Below are 22,417 nucleotides of genomic sequence, written 5' to 3'. Positions count from 1 at the left end.
TCCTGGTGTGACCACAGCTCATGTTCACCTGGGTTTAGGCAGCCTCACCAGCATCCCTCAGACCTGCCCAGCTCCTCTTTATCTGGTGAGCAGACCCTCAGCTCCTGGGGCAGGTGTCACCTCCACTGTCCACAGCCTGCACACAGCAGTACCCACCCACCTTTGGTAGATCATGTCCCTTTCCCAGGATCCCATCCCAACCACAGCAATATTCCACTCACTCTCCATAGCTTTTTCCAAGGCTCCGGTGATGCTCTTCCCATCTCAGTGCAGCTCCCAGACAACTCCTCCAGAAAACGCCTGCATAAATGGAGGCAGCCACAGACCTCTCTCTGATAAAGTAAATGTGATCGTTTTGCTTTCGGGTTTAGTACAGCCAACTTGTTCCCTGAGCTGCATAGTTTGTGTCTGACAAGACTTTTGCAAACATTGGTGTGCTTTGTTACTGCTCTGGCTTGAAAACAAATGTTGTCAATTTTCTCAAATGAGGCTACAACACTGCTGGTAAATATTGACCCTACAGTATAGATAATCTCCCTAGGCTTCAGTTTTTTCCTATGAAAAAGTGAGAGCAATGTTTTATAAAAGCTCCTGATACTGAAGGACAGCAGACAGTGCCTTGTTGCTTGGTGACTGGTCAGGTAACCTCATCAGAACTAACCTTCCCCAAAAATATTACCTCTGCATGGAGGTTATTATTTGTTTCAAGAATGTCTATATATCTGAAAGGAATAATAATACACTGAGTAGAATTAAGATAATGCTGAACATAGAACAAACATGGCTGAGATTTCAGCTGGGATATGAGACTGTCTTGATGCCAGAATAAACACACTCCAGTTTTACTTTGGCCTTCCTTTGGAAAAACTAGCTGCACACCCTTGGCTGCCAGCTTCTGTTGGCTGAGTTGACACATTTCTCACAAGTACAGATTTAACTCAGCCAGTGATTACAACAGATTTTCTTTGCCTTTATATGGTTGGTTCACGTTTCTCTGCATCTAGCTTAGCCTCCTCCCAGTTACGTTGTTACAGCCTAAGAAATTTGTGTTTCTGGGCATCCTTTGCGATTTCTTGTGTGGCATTGATGCTTTTAGGCTTAAGGAGTGCTAAACCCACGACTTGTAGTCAGTTGTTGAAAGCTGATAGCATCAATAAAGAATTATGCTGCAAAGTATTAGAGCAGCCCACCTTCCCTCACAAGAAGTATGTTGTTCTTGATCACTTTCCCCCAAGACTGATCCATATTCAGGTTCTTAAAAAGTGTTATTAAATAAGCATCAGACTTCATTTATGCATGGAATAATTATTTACTGAAATCTGTACCATATTTAAGCAGAAGGTTGTTCATATTTCCAAAGAAAGTTTTCCCCAGGACAGTAGTCTCCAGGACTATTAGCATTGCATTGGCAGAGTAAGTCTGGAAGCTGGGACACACATCTCTGTGCTAATGACTTCTGGTTTGTACAGTAAGAAAGTGCAGCCTGTCTCTATACATGATGGTTGTTTTTTGCTACAAACCAGCATTATCTCAGGACTGTTTTGTTTCTTCATGGGAAGCTTTGCAGAGGGAAATAGGATAATGTCCTGAGTCGGTGAGAGACAGCATAATAATAACACAAACTTGCAGCCAGCCTCAACTTCTGTTATCCCTGGGTCAAAGCAAGGTGCTAGGCTTCCAGAGTGCTCCTCTTGTTCCTTTTTACCAAGTTGCCTTTTGTCTGCCACCACTTCCTTACCACAACAGGCCTTCCTGCTCTTCAGCAACTGGTGAGGTGCAGTCAGGTCTGCACTGTTTGGCATCCCACTTGCTGTAGGCCTGGCGCAGCTGTTAGGAACATTGGCACCACGAAATTCCCTCTTTGTAGTGACAAAATTCCCTAATAAGGATTTAACAGAACCAGAAAACAATGCTGGAAAAGGCAGCAAAGGGCAGGCAGGGTCAGGGATGTTTGGGAAAAAAATCCAGATGCTGCTTCAATAGGAAAAAGCTGTGGCCAGGAAAGAGTCCATCCCTGCTTAGCCAGGAGCTCATCTGTGTTGATAATTTGCACCAGATTTCTCTGCTTTCCATACCCTTGGGGATGAGGGGAAAGAGAGAGAGACATTGTGAACCAGAAGCAATGTGAACGTAGGTTGGCTCAGCCTCAAATCAGAGGGAGCTGCTAAAAATGAGGGTATTTTGATACCAAAGGTATGGCATAGGTACTCCCAGCTGGCTTTTCTTTGCCTGAAATGGCCGAACATTTGGTGCTTTCCTTTCTTTCAGCAATATATATTTACTTCACAATAAATATACAAAACAGTTTCTTTAGAGAACATAAACCTTATCAACGTTTTATCTTTTCGACACATTCAATTAATCCCAGTCAGAGCTACATTAATCCACTACTGGAACATTACTGTAATTTCTAGCCATACTGATTACACAGAATGAGGATTTTGGCCACTGAAACAAAAACACTTCATACAACTTTCCTATTCCTAACACTTCAGGAAGAATTGAGTGAGGTGCCTGCTTTCAGATGGCAAACACTTAACCAGGAGCACTAACAGCTCCAATCTAATTCAGAGTCAACAGGGAGATTCTGACTGGAGCCCTTCAAACTTCAGGGCTGCATGGAAGGTCTGCACTTGGAAGAGCAGTATCACTCTTAGTGTCTGTGTTTTGTGTTTGTGATGCTGTGGACCCTCTCTGTGTCTGAGTTTGTATCACAGCTGTGTAGCTCTGGGATAGAAATGTTCATTGCTGAAACTTAATTGAAAATTTATTGTTTATTGTAACTACCCAGAGTTGGCTTTGGTTCCAGTGTCAGTGGACGAAACCTGTGTGGTTGGATCACATGAACGGGGCTGTCTGCAACACCAGGCATCACTTTGGCTTTTTGGAGGAGAGTTTGTGTTTTCTTATCCAGAAAGTGAACCTATTGGTCCACATACCAGCTTTCTGGAAAATTCTAGCACCTTACCTCATGGCTCATTGCAAAATAATTCTAATAGATCAGCTGGGAGGATTGTATCTTTTCCTACACTTGCTATGAATGTTTTAAGCAACATAAAAATATTTTTCCTAAACAAAATCTGTTCACTTTTTTTTTTTACTGTTGTTAGATTGAAAAAAACTTAAAATATTCTTAGGGGGCTGAAATGACAATAGGACTGCCTGTCAGATAACGACTCCCAAGGTATTTCCATATTTAATAGTTAGTAGATATGAAGATAGAATGAAAGCTACTGTGATTCAATTTTTCAGCAATATTGCTTTTAAAGAAGTTTAAAAACTTGCTTAAAGGCCAGTTGAAAAGCTTGCTTGGGGAGGCAGGAGAAAAAGGGAAGGCCTCTAGTTCATGACATGGTTTTAGTTCATTAAACTGCGGAGTATTTACATTTTTGTTTGCTAAATGCAGAAATAACACATCTCTTTTAGCTGAGAGCCGAATCCAGGAAAGTGTGTTGAAATACAAAAAGCACAGAGCCAAGAAATGGCTTATTGTGCTGCAGCAGAGTTTTCCTGTGTGTTTATGGAAGATATTAGTGGGAGAACATGTTCCAAAATAGATTAAGAAAAAGAAGGTTCTCACATTTGAGAGCCATTTCATGTAGTTCATATATGGCACAGGATTTTGTCAGGAGTTGCATTTCTACTATAACCAGACAAGTTATCTCTGCTTTCTGCTGCAGAGGTCACAACAAAAGCTTACAGCTTCATTACCACCTCCTTACATGCCTACATTAGTTCTTTAAGTGTCATATCCTAAAATCCAAGTTTACACATGCTTCTGAACCAGGCAGATGGAATTGAAGCACTGTGTGTGTGCTAACACAGCTTGGTGGTGGCTGTTAGTTTTACTGAAAGCAGAGGTTCTTCATTCTGCTGGAAGTTTGCTCCATGGCATATCCAACACAGAGTCTGAAATTTGCTGCAGGGCTTCAGAGATCCCTGTAACATTTTGGTGATGCCTAGGGACCCTGTGCCTGAGCTAGACGAGTTCATCCTCTCAGTCCTAGGAATAAAGTCAGCACCTAATTATAAAAAATAAACAAACATAAAGTTGAACCAGTGGCACTTATCTCCAGCCTTGGAAGAGCTTTCACTGCTGACTTTCTTTTGAATTAGTGATAATTGGATTTAAATGTGATAATACTTTGCTAATAGGATAGCAGGAGTGATCCAGGTCATACATGAAGTTTATAGATGGGGTGAATACTGACATTCAAAGTCGCAACGAGTAACCTCTTAAAATACTGGCATTAAAGAGAAATTGTCAGGGGGGTTATTTTTTGAAAGGACAATCTGAGGTGGTGTTTTTGTAAAAACAAAGCCAAGGCAATGGTGACATGCCTCAGGGTCATCTAAAGTGGGTCAGAATGGGGATGGGGAGGAACCACGCAGGGCACACAGGAAAACTGCCAAGTGCCAGGACCTTGTTCCCTTTCCTGAAGCAGGAGGATCAGCCTTCAGAAGTTTAGGAAATCCTGCTGCAAATGAAGATAAATGGTTATACTGAGCTTCCAGACAAAACCTTCTCAAATCTGCATATTGGAAGAAACTACACTGAGAAAAATGGACCAAAAACTGTACCTAGTGTTACCCTTCACCTTCCCAGATGCAAAGAAAGGTATGTACAGTGCACATTCAGGCTCCCATTTGTCGAAGTACTACCTAAACAAGACTTTTGAAGCTCAGTGTGGACTAAAATTCTCTATTGCACAGTTGTAGCTGTCCACATCTGGGCTCTGTGGTACTTTCAGCATAAGCTGCGTACAAAAAAATGGTACTACTATATTGGGGAAAGAAAGGCAAAGAGGGAATGAGAATACCAGTGCCTTTACATGCCAGCTCCAGCAAGCAAATCTAACTTTTTGCAAACAACCTTCATTGCTTTAAATTCATCTTAGGAGAGCTGAGGCAGAGATCTGATTTTGGCAGCACAAGCAATCTGAGAAAAGACTTCGCTGTTGATTGTTCAGTCCCATCATGAAATGTCCAAATCAGCCCATCAGATATTTATTAATTAGCTTCACTATAGAGTAAATATCTTTAGTAAAACATAAAAAGTGCTTGGGCAATCCCATTTTAGGTCTAATCTAGACTTATCATTAGAGTAAACTTCCATTGAAATTTCGTGGGGGTTCTGTTTGTGGTTTTTGTGGGTTTTTTTTTTTTAACTTGAAAGGTGCTCAGAGAGGACAGAATTGTTTAGTGAATTGGATCCAAGAGCCATTTCATCATGCTCAAGGCAGATGTTATCAGGAAGGATCATTTGTATTGGCAGTCCTTCAAAGGTTGCCCTCTAACCATGCTCAAATCAGGTGAGTCCCACAGAGAACTCCTACTTGATTCTGGCCATGGCTTTGGAGTCTGCAGCCACACAAGCTGGAAGATAACTGTTAAATTTTAACAGACATTACATTTTCTGTCTGATCTATTAAACTTGGGTAACCTCTGATTGGTAAATACATATTTTTAGACATCTGCACGTTACTGAACACTAACTGAGACTGATTAAAAAATTTCATCTCCCCTGGGGCTTAAATGCAACTTTTTTAGTAAAAAATTCGAATGGTTTAGTTTTTAATGGATTGTAAGATGCTGGAGCATTTTAAAGTATCAGCAAATGTTATAAGTTAGCAATTCTTTTTCTTTTTCATCTCCTCTCTGCTCTTCTCCTTGAAGGAAGGAAAATTTTTAAAAGAATACCAACAACAATTATTTTGTACAAGTTGTGAGGTACTCTTTTAACTCCGTGCTGGGCAGGTGACCCACTGTTCAGCAGCCCAGGAAACTGGTACAGACTCTGCCAGTCATCAGATTCAGATTAAAAAAGAAATGGCAGTGCTTATTTGCACTTTTTTTACAAAATGAACTCTGTGGGTGAATCACATAAACAAAGCACCAGTCCCAGAAAATAATGTTGCTATTTATTTTACTCACAGTGGGTATTTAGAAATTTGCTCATGTGAGAGAGCGAGTTGTGCCCTTCCTGCACTCTTGCACCAGGGCTGCTGCAGCCTCTCCAGTTACTTTTGCTTGGGGGCTGGGGAGTCTGGGGGTGCGGAGAAGGGGATCTGGGACTCAATGCAGTTGTAACGGCAGGAAATGTTCTTTACATTTCTCTTTGTGTGTATGTGGTATCTTTGTTTGGTTTTCTGTTAAGGAAAGTTGAGTTGAAAGTAGAGGGAAAGGCTGGTGAGATGCCTTGGGCATTTTTGAGCCCTGATTCTCATGGACTCAAAGGTCTGTTCCAGAGTGCTCCAAGGCATTGGCAATGCACAGCTTTGCTTCTGTGGGGGGTGGATCTGCTATGCAGTCCCATCTCATGGGCAGGTCTGTGGCCACATTGATTGGGGTGAAATGCTGGAATCATGCAGATTACAAACAGCATCTTCCCCATCTCTAGAAAGGAGTAACATACCAGAGGGAGCAAGATCTTTTTTATTCTTTTCTCATGAGGGAAGCCTCAGGTCAACTCTAAGATTCTGCTTATAGGAAAGAAAGGTCAAACATACTTGGTGGTTTTAGCCAACTTTTACTTCTTTTCTTTTTGAAAAGATTTAGCACATACTTAACGTGGCTCTGTAAAGCTGAGAATCTTCTTTCCCTGATGTCTCCAATCTTCCTTCCTGAGCATCAATTTTCTGAAGCACATCACTTTGTCTTTATCTTGTCACTGACTGAACATTAGTTATTCTGAAAATGCCCTGTTTGTGTCTGAAAGGATTTGGTCTGGCTGCCCGACAGAAGGCTGTGAAAAACAGCCCCCAGCTCTCTCTTGGTCTGTCTCATGCCAGTATGGAGCCTGGGCTGTCACTACACAGCCATCCCACAGAAGATGCTGACAAGCTGTACCACCTTCACTTCTGAAAATTGACAGAGTCAGAGGGAGGGATGGGAAGGATATTCTGCTTTTCATAGAAGCTGGACATGCAACAAAGTGGGTGCTGTAACCTGAACCTTTGCACCACACTATAGCTGGACAAAGAGGCTGCACAGACCCAATCAGTGTGGTATCTGCAAGATAAATATTTGGACCGAAGCAGGCTCTTAAGGCTCTCTGTTCATGTGCCACAGACTGCAGGCACTGGCAGCTGTGCCAGTGACACACTGAGCTGGAAGTTGTGCTGCTCAGGTGCACGTGCTGCCCTGTTCTGAGCTAGCATGAAATACAAAAGATCTTTGTGAGCTCCAGTTCTGTGCCCATGACACCTGATCATCCTCTGTACTCAGAAGGAAGTAGGCACATTTTCCACAAATTTACAAGTATTACTGAAGTTGGGCATCATGGTTACAGTTGTGCTTTAGGAGATTCCTTCTTAAAAACTTTTTAAAACCACAGCCTAAGAGATGCACCAATACTTTCTCCCTGTGAAGACCAATCCTAAAGGGCAACCCAGGGAGAAATATTGCTTGTACAGGCTCTCTTGTGCTGTATTTTCTCTTTCAAAGGTATTTTTATTTATTTAAAAATACATTTGTCATGTTCAAAAAGCATATCCACTGGTCTTCTCACTGTAGGATTTTCCTACATGGTGACAATGCTATGCAAAAAAATGTATTTTGCATTCTTTCCATTTTCTGAGGCCAAAAGAATGTAATGAAAATCATGAGCTGAAAGATGCACCAAGATACTTAAATTCACTGGAACATAGATCCCATTCAGGAATGTATTTTTATGAAGTATAAGAATATCCTTTATATAGAATAGACCATTAACTAAAAGACCCTCTTTCAGTTTAAAGTCATTGCCCCTTGTCCCATCACTATATTTAGAATAAAGTCTAATTTTATTTTAAAGTTGATATTGATGGAATGTCCACAATAGCAAATTGCTACAGCAAATCAATGGTCAAATCTTTGCAGATTACTGAAAGCATTTATTATCAGCTCCTAGTTCTTCAATCTTGTCCCATGGATAAGTTTCTGGTCCTTCTATTATCATATTTCTGATCTTCATGTAGGCACTGAAGAATCACAAGAGGTGGATGTTGGCAGGGACCTCTGGAAGTTGTCAAGTCCAAGTCCTCTGCTCAGAGCAGCTGCAGCCAGGGCTGGTGTCCAGGGCTCTGCCTGGTCCAGCTTTGAATATCTTTGAGGGTGGACACTTCAAAATCTCTCTGGGTAACCTGTCCCAGTGTTTCACTACCCCCCAGTGAAAAAGTGTTTTCTTATGTTTAAGGGGAATTTCCTGTATTTCAGGTTTTGCCCATTGCCTCTGGTCCTGTCACAGTCCTGTCACTGTAGAGAAGAGTCTGGCTCATTCTTCTTTACTTCTCACCACAACTATCAGATATTTATCAGCAATAGTACAATGCTCAGTTAATTATTCCCTGTGATCTCAAATTCTGTTTAGAATCCATTTCTTTCCCTTTCAGTGACCACTGCCTAGCTTCTTCCATTTTGGACAAGTTCATCCCCATTTGTAAAAGTACATTAATCATTCATCTTGTCAGCTCATGCAGACTGAATTGTAGCAGTGGGTTTTCCTCTTTACAGTTTGCCAGTTTTCCATCTTCCTGGTAAATTGTCATAAATGAATTAAAATTTTTTATGTGTTTGAGATTTGCTGAAGTGGTTCAAGTGGAGGACCACAGCAAACTTGCTTAACTCTTGCTCTGAAATCCATGTTCCTAGCTGTGTAACAAGGGAGAAGAGTGGGAATGGAAAAAGGCAGAGGAAGAAGGGACACTGTTTGGATGACTGAATTTGGTGAGGGACTTGGAAGTTCATAACAATTTTCAGTCATTTATTGTTCTTATTTGGTGATTTTATACTAGGAGCAGAATTTACTTGCAAGATCTGGCAATAAGATGGTTACAATTTATTAATACAGCTTTGTTATTTGAAAGAGAGATTAAGATAGAAATGAGTTGACAGTCTACCCACAGTTGCACTTTACAATTCATAATGCCGTACACGAATAGGAGCAGTCTATTCTGTAAACTTGCTCAGGTTCCACAGATCTATAGATCTATAATAGACAGGCCAGTGACTCAAGGAAATCCTGCTAAAAGATGCTGTAGTCATGGCTCAGAAAAACCCACTGAAGTCACGACCAATGAGTATGAGTCACGTCAGTGTGAGCACCATGCCCCTCATCATGCACCAGGCTTTTATCTGGTTGCTTTCCTCTTAGTGGGAACTTGCAAAATGCCTCACCTCCCAGGAAGACTGGTAACTGCTAATATGCAACCTTAGATTGTTGAACTCAGCCTGAACCCAGTTTATTTTTATATCTGCAGAGAGGACATGAATTATCTTTCTGACACCAGATCTGAGTAAGCAGATGCACTCCGTGTGATCACACGTGTTTTATTGCAGGAGGCAGCAGCTCCAGCACTTCCTCCCAGCACTCTGCTCCTATATATATTCCTGCGTGGCATGGATAGGTTTGCATGGGCACGTGGGAAAAGGATTGCGTGCCCTGGGGAAAAGTGTGTAGGAGGGAATTCTTCTCACACAGCAGAGTCCACAGCTCACAGCTGAGAACGACCCTCCATTGATTAGCCACCACTGCAGCACTATTTACAGTGGGGTTTTCTGTTGCCTCTGTTTCTCTCATAAGAAACAAAACTGCATATGTACCATAGAAACTGTCGGGAGCAATATTAAACAAAAGCACACTTTAGAAAAAACACTAATTTTAGAATGATCATAAATATTTCTACCAGACCGACCATAAACAGCACCTTAGAGACCATGTTCTGTTTATATAAATCCCTTCTAATTTAGAAAATGTTGAATTGATAGACTGAGACAGCCATAGACAACAAATGCATATTTGAGAAAACTGCTCTACAGTCTCCTGTGACCAAAATTTCCTCATTCGTACAGTGTTCAGTTTTTGTTTCTGATTAAAACTACTTACATGAGTTGCATGCCATATTTTTTATAACACTCTATTCATTGTGAGTTTTCACATTAGAAACTTTGCTCAGGCCCAGAGGTTACAGCTGGCAGCAAACAGGCTGCTCCTTCAGCCCTGCTCCCAATTGTGCAGAGGGTTTCTGCCCAAGGCTGGGAGTCCCTCGGTGGGCGCAGAGCTCCAGGCTGCAAGCTCTGGGCACCAGGGACCACGCAGGGCTGGAGGGTGAGCAGACTGCAGCTCCCAGCAGTGAGCTGCTGCTGCTGCAGCACAAACCAGCTTATTCATTTACAGCAGTCAAGAAAGTACTGGGATTGCACATGGTTCAAAAGCACTGCTGTAACCAAACCCGTTGGTCTGCTGAAAACTGAACCCAGCTGAGAAAGAGCCTGGTTTGCCGCTCTGTTTTGCAGTGTCCTGCTCTTGTCACTGTCTGGTCCCACAGCTCCAGCAGAAGGCAGGAAACATAAAGGAGATGGAGGATGGCAGGGCAAATGCACCTTACAGCTGGACTGATTTAGACTTGTTGAGAAATCATCATGCTAGAAATTATTCCTCTAAGTGTTGCTAAACTTTAATCTTGGTCTCAGGCCATGTAAATCTCATTATCTGCCCAGAACAGATGATTATCTCTGGAAATATGTTCTGCCATCCACAGGTTATAATTGCAGTTGGAGGCTGCTTTCAGATCTTCTTAGCACAAAAAGATATAATTTAATGTTAGTTCTGTACAGAGGCTGTGTATGCAAGAAAACCATGCTCCTCATAATCTGTCCATTTGATTTTCGGGTTGCAATGGATTGTGCAGCAGGGTTGTCCGCTTAAAAATCATCTTTTATTATCACAGAATAAAGCCTGTGACTGTCTTTTTCTGATCAAAAGGAGAGGTTACCCATCTGTGAGCAGGTTCAAAGCTCTCAGATATGGGAAATAAGGGAGTTGCTGAGTTTCAGAATCTTCACCCAAGCCACTACTTGGAATGGCGCTGGATTCCCCAGTGATAATGAAACCACATTCCACAATACAAAAGTGTTACTATATAAATTCTACAAAAGTATTATTAATCTAATATTTCCTATCCTGTTGCAGGAAACAAGAACCCAGTTGAGCCAAAACCTTGTTAATGAGAAGTTATTTGCCAGATTTACATGTCCCATTAAGATGGCTCAGTATTTTATACACTTGCATTATTGTACTTTTCTCCCTGAGTTTGAGCCCAGTTTCCTGAAATAAAAGAAATTTCATACAAAATGTGAAGGCATGATGTGAGGAACAGTAGCTGAGGGCTCTGAGGACACAAATACCACTGCTGCATCTCATTTTAGTGACATGGATTGTGGGAAAGGGCAGCTCTTCTAGAAGGATTTATAAGTTTGTGTGATGGGGGCAAAGTGCAACTGAGCTACAGTATGTTCTGCATTTTCTCTCTGATATCCTCATACTCTGATATCCAGATTATGTTCAACTGTCCTTGGCCGTGCTCTGTGCCTTAATATTATAATAGCATAACAACATTCTTAGCAAATTTACCTAGTTAACCCAAATAAAGCCAAACTCCCAAGAATCTGCTGGTTTTGGTGGTTTGCTGAATCTCTGTTTCTATCAGAATGTTTATTTTGGTGTTTTGCCCATCTGCTAGACCTCTCTTACTGCTTTTTAACTTTATTACTCATTGTTGTTGCTGTGCACATAATTCAGTGATGGTATCATATGGTCTTGACTGCAACTTTTCTAAATATAACTGCTTAATATGGAATACATTGAACTCACTGGGTGGAATAATGAATTCTTCAGAGAACTATCCAGAAAGATGTTTGTCAAGAAGTGACGAGGTGAGCACAGGGTTGTAAAAAGCACTTCTTGAATGCTACTGTCTCACTGGTCCTTTCCTGATTTTCTGTAGAGAGAACGAATGTTTCTTATAGCATAGAATGTTGCCTTCACATGAAGTCTCTCCCTTATTAAAAGATACACTGTTTTTGGAATTCTTCCTTTTTTTGGTTATCTGGCATCCAAAGGAGTGAAGGAAGAGTTTGGATTTGTGTGCGCTGAGCTGAGGTACATGCAGGGGAATTTTTTAGAAGGGGAGGGGAGCATAAGGAGCAATCAGGGCTCACTGTCTACAGTGGATTTCAAGAGTAATCATAGAATCATTTAGGTTGGAAACGACCATTAAGGTCATTGAGTCCAACCATAAACCTGACACTGTCTAGTCCAGAACTAAACCATGCCCCTTAGCAACACATCTACACATGTTTTTAATACTTCTGGGGACAGTGACAACCACCCCTCTCTGGAAGCTGATCTAGTATTTCACCACTCTCATAAAAATTTCTTCCTTTTATCTAGTCTAAATCTACCCTGTTTTAGTTTAAAACTGTCTGTGGTTTGGAGGTTGAAATAAAGTTGTTGTGTGGAGCATAAGAGTACCTTCTGACAGTAGGAATGTGAGCTTGGGGCCAAGCTCTGGCATGGGCATGTGGAATACTTCTCATGGAAATCAAGTCCAGGACAAAGTGTTTTTAATGCAGCTCCAGCAAGGAAAACCTCCCACTGAGCAGAGCTGGTGGGCTGGGGATAGGAAAGGATGCCTAGCACTGACACTTCTGGCATTTCTCCTCACCTCTTAAACTGCTCTTCTATTTTTTTTTTAAAGGTTCATTTAGTTCCAGTTTAGTATCTGAGAGATATGATATGACTACTAGATCCCAAAAGCACACAGAGTCCAGAGGGCAGACTATAAGGCCTCATACACTTCATTTCTCAAAGATTAAAGGCTAGAAACACACCTGTTTTCTGACTCTGCAATAAGTTAAAATTATGGGTCCTTCTCATGTTCTTCATATCTATGCTTTTAAACCCACAACCTGACCCTGCATATTTTGGGGGTTTAGTAGTCTTTGTGCTATAGGCTGGCCTGGCAGAAGACACAGACCCCCTTTTCCCCCTCTGTTTGTGAAGACTTAGGTGGCTGTGGTGCCCAAGAGTCTGCCAGTCCCTAGGAAGCTACTGGGGGTACAGTCTTTTCCTGAGACATTTCTTTTTCATTACCCAATTCTGGGTAATACTCACTGCCCAATTATTCAGAAAAAGGGTGAGGTGGGATAGCCTAGATAAAGAATTGTGATATAAAAAATATGTAAATGAAGCTATAAAAACATTCTGAGTGTGTTCACCTTTGCTGTCAGCTCTCTAAAAAGAAGAGTTTTAACCAAAAGTAGGCAAAGCTCTGCTTGAGGTGGGCATAAAACAGTTTCTGTTATGAACTCCATAACAGAGGCATCAGCTGGAGGCAGGGGCTCATTAATCCACAGCTTGAGTAAGTGTATGTACATTTCAGATGATGTCTTATTTTTAAATTAAAAGGAAAATCCTGTTCATTGAAAATGAAGCTGAAATGTTGTTTAAATGTGATCTCTTGTGGGATCTCCTTGGAAATGTGGTAGTCATGTCCTTACGGTACTCTCTGATAAAGTGAATTTATGAATACGTATTTTGCTACATCAGCATCACTGCAATTAGAACAGATGACTGTGTTTTATTTCCTATTAGGGAAAACATTTTGTGGCATCTCAGCTACATTTAAACAAGGTATTTATCAAGAGCTTAGACACATGCTTCAGTGTTGGCTGTTTCTAGCCATTGTTAAATACTCAATAAATCTATACATGCTTGGAAAAAATGTAACTTTTCACAGCTAAGAACTGTATAGAAACTCTGCAAAACCATATAAAGAAATTTGCTCTGGTTTTTTTTCTGGAAAAGGCAAATTGTGTATGCATTTGAGAGAGAGATTCTTCCATTTTTCTCCTGTTGCAGGTAAGTGGAGGAATACATTCCCCCTGGAAAGCTTCAGGAATTGCTTGTGTATTTTATCCAATGGCAATTTAAAAATACTTAAGTGTTCATAGGGCAGGGCAAGGCAAGCTAATACTTTAAACAGTAGACTGTTATGATATATTCCTTTTTTTTATTATTATATGCAAGGCAGGTTTTTGTCTATAATGCATGGTGAAATACCCTGAAAATGTTGTTTCCAAGCATTTTCACTTAACTCCAAAGGGAACATTAGCTTGTGGGTCGGAGGTGCTCCTGGAAAATATTTATTTATTTTCTTGGGTTTGAAAAGGAATCAAACTGGATGTCCTCTACTGGAGTTGAGGTAGTTAGGGACAATCTAACAATGAGGGTGTAAGACACCAGTGGCTGCAGGAGCTCCCTCAGTCTGTGCTCCACAAGGCAAATTTTCCGTCTGAATTATCCTCCATTCCGTGTGGTCTCAGTGAAGAGCCAGCACCAAACTGGTGATGATGGCATTGACGGGCTCCATGCCTATGAATGCTCCTTACAGCACTGGATGCCTGCAGTGCTGTCAGAGTCCTGGAGGAAGGAAAAGTGCTGAGCAGAAACTCAGTAACTGTGCTTCCAGAAGGACCCATTCGTGGTTAAGTCCCTGAGAGGCAAAGAGGGAGGAAATGATCCAAGCTACCAAAATCCCACTTCCATTTAATCTAAGTCTCTCTCTGGTATCTTTATATCCCTCTTTCTGTTTCTTTTATTTGAGAGAAATGGGAATCTTGAAAGGAGATATGTAGGTTTTAATTCAGGCTTTTAGGAAAAAGACTGAAAACCAAAAGCATCAAAGCATTTGGCAGCAGTGACTTAAGAGAAAATTTTGAAGTACAATTTAGTAAAATGCAAAATAGGTTATTGAGAGGAGCAAGACTTGACACACTTTCATATCGGCTAACTTGAATGGTTTCCATAACCATGTAGCTTTTACAGAATTATTCCTGAAATGCCTTGTTTCCCCTTAGGAAGAGCACAGGTAGTCTCAGTTCTGAATTTAGGGAAAAGTTGTTGCATGTTTAAGATCCAGTAATAGCCTTAGCAGCTTTCACATCTGCTCTCGAATGTGACCCAACCACCCCCCGCCCCTCCCCGCATGGCCACAGCACTCTCATTCCACTCACATCTTTCCCTACTTGGCCTTCAGACAGTCTCTTCTGTTTACATTGAAACCCCAGCACTTCAGTTCTGATGTGTTCAAAATAATATCAGTCTTAAAGAGAATATTTGGAGAGTATCTTTATACTAAATAAATAATGAAATGTGATTTTGTAAAATTAGAACATCCATAAAATATACTGTCTTTATTAACATCTGCAAACTCTGTTCAGGGTATTACGCATATTTAGGAGATAAGGAAAGATTATCTTGCCTTGACCTTATAATGCACTGCGAGGACAGCATGTCATTGCTTCAAAATAGGAGAAATACGTTGTGTTGCATTCCTTAAGCCACAAACTAGGAGTTTCTTGTTCTTGTGTTGACCCTTTACTGATTCATCTTTTACAAAGAATCATGTAATTCCTAGGAAATTGTTTGGAAGGGGACACCAGAAGGGAAGATGCCACACCCCAGCTCCATGCAGACTAACATGTCTCACAGAACAGCCTATCTGTGCAGCCCAGTCTAGTGAGGGTTCACCCTCAGCCTCATAAAGAGCTATTTCCAGCCATACAGTGCTAAAAAGAAATTAGAAATAACTACATTTTGGAAGAAATTACTTTGACTTTGGTTTACACTGCTAATTACTGTAATTTATAACAAACACTAACTAAGCCAATCACACAGTTAACTGCTGGTTCCTTTTATGATACTGGTATGCAGTGCTGTTTTGCTCTTGTTTTAATGAATGTGGCACCATAACCCCATGGTGGATTCATTTTATAAATCAAATCATTTTTGATCAGACAGTAGATTTTAACTCTGCAGTTAGACTGACATCAGTACGGCACATCTGTGATACCTGATCAGCTGTCTGCTTCCAGTTCCTTCAAAGCAACCAATAAGCCAGAAACGCATGAGAACTGGCAGTGATTAAAAAGGCAGAACAACTGGAGAATAAGGTTTAATTGCTAGTGCCTCAGTTGTGCCAGAATAATACTATGTGCACTGACTCATCAGATTCAAATGATTTCTAACTACAGTGCTGTGTTTTGTGAGAACCAAGAGAACGTTTGACATGGAGAATAAATGTGAAATTTCTCACAGCACTTAGGTGCTATCCCTGCCCTGCCACAGTGATTCCATTTGTGGTCTAAGTATGATGGGATAGCAAATTTCAGAGTGCTGCAGAAAGCCTTTATGATGGCTGTCTTTTACACAGTGGTCTGTGATTGTGAAGCCCTCAACCTGAGGACCCAGGTGTGGTGATTTCCAGAGTGACGTTGCCAATAAAGTGTTCTGCTGAATCACCTCCAACCCCTTCACCACTGTCTTTCCTACAGATGAAGTGTAATTACTGCTGACTCACACTAGCACATACAGCCTGTGAATTTCAGGCAGTGCAGGAGGTGAGAATAGCTCCACTGCAAGTTTGGGAATTGAGGGTGTATGACAGGAAAATTGCAGGAAGCGCAAGAACAGGGGCAAGCACAATAGCAGAATTATTGTGTCCCCTGGCCAACAGAACTGAGAGCTATCCAAGAAAAATCTTGTTTACTGAATGTTCAGAATAGAGTTGGAAATTCAGCTGGAAATTGAAAAATAGCTCCTTCTGCTTCAGAAGCAGTCTTTGCACCAAGAATATATTTGCTAATTGTCTTTGAAATATTCAGGCCTGCAGAAACATGAAAACAGGTGAAATGGTTTCAATCAGCCACACCTCTATCTTCTACTCCACTCCTTGCTAAACAAAATCTAAGTTTGATTTGTAGCCCTGGCCTTGCTGAATGAAGGAGTAGAACGCCTGTGAAAGAAGTGAGGGATAAAAATGTATGTATTTCTCAGTTATATTTCCAAATCAGTGAAATTAGCTGGAGGCTCTCAGTACTCATCTCCCCATCACTGGTCCATCTGTCAAATGTAGGAGTAAAATAGATGTCTAAGAGGAAGCAGATGCTGGCAGTACAACTATTTCAGCATCTCCTTAGAGCAGAGGAATATTTCCTCTGGAAGCACTGAGCTGCAACCCAGCCCTCAGCTACTCAGCTTTCCCCTTATCCCTGTGTCTGGAGCTGACTGGGCTCTGCTTGGCAGCCGGCGTGGGAAGAGAGGAGCTGTGGCAAGCATCAAGGGCCGGATGGTGGAAAATATCCAGGGACTTCAGTCCACGATCTGTCCTTTTTCACTTTTGTGCTCCTTGCCGGTTTGAGAGGCAGTCACACATACCCCAATTTTATTGAAGGCCAGAGACACTTAATTTGCACCATTATGCAAAGGAAAATCCAAAGTGTCCAAGAAATCATGTGGGCTCATGGTGTTGAAAAGGAATGCCCTTTGGAGAACAAAAGATGCTTGAACATAAGGAGTGGAAGTCACTTTCAGCAGGACTGGTATGAGCTTAAGAGGAACTGCCCTACTGACACTTCTCCCTCACCAGTGTAGTCACAAACCCAGCAAATTCATCGTAACACCATAGGTTATTAGTGGGAGGCCAGAGCTTCAATTGGGAAAGAATGGATCCCAAACCTCTGCAGATTTGTCTCTAGAAAGGTGCACAAATAAACCCTTACATAAATTTCTTCAGGAGCTACTTTCTGTTCTCACAAACTTGTGACTCAGAGCAGGAAAGGCAAGAAATTGCTCTGACAAAAATTGAAACCATAGATGAAAAAAACCCACCACTGTCCCAAGATTATTTTAAACCTGTGGCAAATAAGCCTCTGGCACCTAAGCCTCAGGTTATGTACCTGTGAATGACACTGCTCTATTTACCAAAAGAACAGTATAAAATAAAGCTAAAATACTAGGAATTTATTCTGGTTTCTAGTCACACAAGAGTGGTGTGGTAACCCTGTTGTCTGAGAAAATCCTTCAAAAATGTCATGAGATACTTTTTTTGTAAGTACTGCTCTAATAGTTATGCCTTGAGGGTTTAAAAAATGCTCCGTAAACAAGACAAATTGGAAAATAGGTAGAAGAGTGTCTGGAAAATATCTGCAGGCCACTGCAAAAAGCAAGCACTAGAGCTGTTAATCATGTTCCAGTAAGAGTGGAAAAAATGCTCTTCTTATTCTCTTTATTGTTTTAATTAAAGATTTTTAGCTTTGTACATCAGAGACATCAAGTGAAAATCATGAGTTTTTACTCTTTCCTCAAACCACTGCATCACTAACAACTGCAGATATCAGTAAAGCTGTGACCCAATCCTTTCCCTGGCCTATAGACAGAACCACTCTTTTCTTGTCTCCTGAAATAACACTTCAACAGGTCGCCATGCCAGCAATGAGCATTTGACAAGGCTTTTATCCACAGCTTCCCTCTCCTCCAGTTGCTCCTGTAGCTCCAGAGGAACTTAGGCCTCCACCCCTCTGGGCTGCCCTGCAATGGGCTTTCTTCTCCTCACTCTGCTCACACTGCAGCTGTGTCCCTTCGGCCCTTCTGGCTTTATGTGCAGGTCAAGGACTATTTTCTCTATTGCTAATCTAAAAACAGAAGGTAGTAAATACGCTTTACATTTTTAATTCTGCATGTCAGCAATGCCAGCATTAAATCTCAGAGCTGAGAAGTCTTTGAAAAGGCTCCCAAGAGGGATAAGCAAACACCAGAGGGGCTAAAATAATCTATATGGAAGGGGGGGGGGAATATTTTATTTTGCATTTGGAACTCACTCTGCTCTTGCTGCCCTAACATGATAATTAACTATAAATGTATATCTCTGTCTAATTATTCCTTGTAAAGGCATTGCAATATGTTCACCAGTGGCTGAGGAAGTCTTACCTCTGAACCACAGGTCCTAAATGGTAAAATTCTCCTTCTCTAAGGAGCTTTTAGTCCAGGAAAGGTGACTGATTATATGAAATGACTACACGTGACTTCTCTTTGTGATTCTGTGATTCAGATCACCTCTCTTTGATTCTGTGATTCTTCATCACTGCCATGCTGACAGAAAGTAATTCCTTCCCATACTACCACAAGAGACAAGAAAGACAAGGGTGCACGACTTCATGGCCACCATGACCCTGCCCTGGGCATTATCCTGGAGCTGGCAGGAGTAAGATGGGAGTTCTAATAACCAGCTAGCAAGATGGCATCACAGAAACACTTTTCATCCCTCTTTTTTTCCCTCTTCTGAGTAATGACTGAAGCATGAGGGGGAGAAATCCAGCACAAACTTCTCTGTCAGTCAGCTGCTTGAGGCTGTAACTACATGACACCTTAACTTGCACATGCCCAGAATGTACACTTGTAGCATTTGTATGACATTTTATATTTGAGGTAGCGTATTTTTCACTGTATAGAATAAAATGCAATGTTATTTATGTAACTGGCCTTGAGAATAATAATACAATAATTGACATTTGCAGTTCACCAAAAATAAAAAACACTGTTTTTTTCTAATTACTAGCTAAAATGAGCATCAGAGTTGAGTTCTTTAGTATTCAGCTGCTTACAGATTTTGCAATAGAGGAGCAGACTCTTTTGATGGAGAGTATTGCCTGATTGCTCTCTTCCAGATGATAGGGATGCTCTGTACCATAGCTGTTACTCCAGCAGGGTCTGCACTGCATTCAGCACAGCCCCAGCTTCTTCTCCATTGGTGATTGACTTCATGTTTTCACCATAGTCCAATGCACAAAGTTGGGCAACTGGTCCCAGTACACCTAGGATGCAGAGATAGGGGCCTGTGAAACATGCCTTTTGTTTTTCTTCAGCATGATAAAGGTTTGATTTGGAGGGGAAGGAATGTAATTCTGTTATTTAGCAAATAACCACCATGTGTGCCATACAAGCAGCACCTGCTATGCCCATTTTTCTCAGGTGCTGCCAGTGCAGCACTTACCCACCACCCCAGGATGATACCAGGCTTGCAGGAGATTTGCTTCAGCAATAACACCTATCATGAAAGCATCATTTCCATCTCCTGCTACAGGAAGTGGCTTTTAGCTCTTGCCCTTTGGAGCTGTGACTGATCCTAACTCAAACTGTTTCGGTTTCTGGGGTCATCTCCACACCAGCAGATGGTTCCTTTGTGCTGGGATTATACCCTGCCTGGTGTCTTTCCTGAAGGAAGATGATGACAGATCTCTGAAAGTGATATTGTCTGGAAATTCAGACACCCATGGTCTTTCAGAACATTATGGCAGGTAAGAAAAAGAGGATTTTACAGCCTGATAGGAAAAAAAGGAAAAGAAACTCAAGGGCTGGGGAGGGTGGTTGGGAAGTTAACTTTTCCTGATTCCCAACGCAGAGCAAATTAAATGCTTTTGGTGGTGCAGCTGCTGAGGTGATAGTTACAGACACAAAGACCACGAGCTGGTTTGGACTATGGAAGAGTGTGACTCTTCCAAGAAAACAATAAAGCTGAGCAGAAAATATTAGGAGGTTTTCCATTACTTGCCTTTGCTAGATGGAGAGTTTGAAGGGTATCAATATTTGACATATGACTGTGTCACCTGAACACAAAAATCAGCTTTGACTCTCCCACTCCAACTCTGCAGCTCCTGTGTGTTTCTGTGCTGTATCAGTGTGTGGCCTGAGTTTCTGATGGGTAGAGGGGTGGCTGGTGATGATTGTGGCTGAACTCTGAATTTATGGACAGATCTGTTTTCCTAGGGTCAGTAGATTTGCTATGGTGCTCAGAGCCAAGTCAAAGATGTCTGTGCTGTACCATAACATTCTTTACACCTCACCTGATAGACCTGCAGTGTGTAATTAGCTTTAAATTGAGAACAAGGACTGGGGGTTTTGCTTGTTTGGTTTTTTGCTTTGCTGGTATATTTTGGGTTTGTGTTTGAGACCTCATGAGATTTCTTTGTATATCTCTATAAATTCTATTCACTTTTGGGCTAAAGTAAGCCAGCTGCATGCTTTGAGAATTTATTTGTCTCCTGATTCAATATTGATTTAGCTCCAGGCAAGGAAAACTGGAGGGAGTTTGTGAGTGAGAAGGCAGGAGAAAAAGACAAAGCTTTGTGAAGAAAAGCACTTAAAAAACGACAGACAAACAAAACCAAAAGAACCCACACAAAAAAAGCACCTCACCCTGACCTGCCCCTGATTTCAGTTAATGACACTTGCTGCATACTCTGAATTCCTCTGTTAAAATGTTGTTTTCTCAAAGAGATATCAGTAAGAGACATTTTCTGAAAAAAAGAATTGAAATACTTGCTTTTGGTATAACAATTTCACAGATGTGACTTTATGTTTAACTACAGTCACGTGTGTGATTCAGGGATGAGTGGACTATTTAGAGCGGGAGTTTTGCTGTGTGAAGGTTTTTGTTTTGTTTTCCCATTTCTGCAAGCCAGGGGAATTTGCCCTGACACTCTCACTGCCAGCAAGTCTGTAGCAACAGCTGCTTTTATGTTGTTCCTTAGAGTAAGGTTTGAGATGCTGCAAGTCCAAAAGCATATAAAATATTACAGTGACCTGAAATATGAAGAGATAGCAGAGGTTTTTCCCCAATAACACCTTTGAGGCAAATACTTTTTATTTTATTCTTCCTCATTTATTTCTTTTACAGTACAGTAAACTGTAGACCAATTTCTTTGTATTGCACCCTTACATAGTTTCTGCTATGCTATGTTTGATTGCTTTTTCAATAGTCCTTCCTTTCCCCTGAATCTGGTTGTTAGCTTATTGTAACCATAATCTTGCTGACAGTCCCTGCTGTCACAGAGCCAAGTCTTTAGCTGTTGAGCAGCCTTGTTTTTCCCCTGTGCTCAAAGAACGCCGGGGCTATAACACAGGTACACGACTGCTGTGTGTTCAGGCTGCAGTACCTAAGGGTATCTTGCAGTTACCAGGGACTGAGCAGCCCCACCTGCCATGTTCAGGCTTTGCCTTACCAGAATTAACCCTGGTGTTTTCTACCTCACTGTTTGAAAGGTGCACTTACCGAGATCAACACTGGGCCACCTGCAGTGAACACTGCAAAAACAAATGTCAGTCGGCCTTCTCTGCACCAGTCCTACCAAGCTCACATGAATTTTGTCACTGGAGCAGAGAATGCTGCACTTCAGGGTAGAAGAAATGAAAGCTCACCAACTTAATGACTATTCCAGAAAAGAAGTAAAACAAAGGCTGGAGTGTTAGAAGCAGTTTGCAATATAGGGAGGAAGAACAGGAAAAAGACAAGTGTTTTTAATGGAGGAAATGCCATCGTTAGAGTAAATGGTTGGTGAAGTGCATCAGTGATTCAATCTGCCCAGCTGTCATAAGCTTCACAGACAGGCTCTTGAGCACTGAAATGAGCTGTACATTCCCTGGGCCTTTCTGGATGAGATGGATGAAGTCAGCTGAGCAACAAAAAATGAGTACTGAGCTGTGCTAAGTTTTTCAGTGGTGATATTGAGGACCACACAATGAGGCTTTTGCCAGAGCTAGTCAAGAGTGATATTTTTGCATTAAGGAAAATCCAAAGCTCTAACAGGTTATTTCCAAACAAGGATGGAAAGACAAAGTACTCATCTTAATGAAATGAAGTGTTACATAGCCTAGAGAAGGGATGTGGGGAGAGGAGAGAAACCTGTTCTTTACTCTTAAGCCATTACAGGCTTTGGCAAAAAGAAATAGATGTTTCTTCTTTTGCCTATGCAGAATAAA

Source organism: Corvus hawaiiensis, chromosome 8 (genome assembly GCF_020740725.1).
Source record: "Corvus hawaiiensis isolate bCorHaw1 chromosome 8, bCorHaw1.pri.cur, whole genome shotgun sequence".
NCBI classification, from domain to species: Eukaryota; Metazoa; Chordata; class Aves; order Passeriformes; family Corvidae; genus Corvus; species Corvus hawaiiensis.
Note: the sequence above shows the minus strand (reverse complement) of the source record.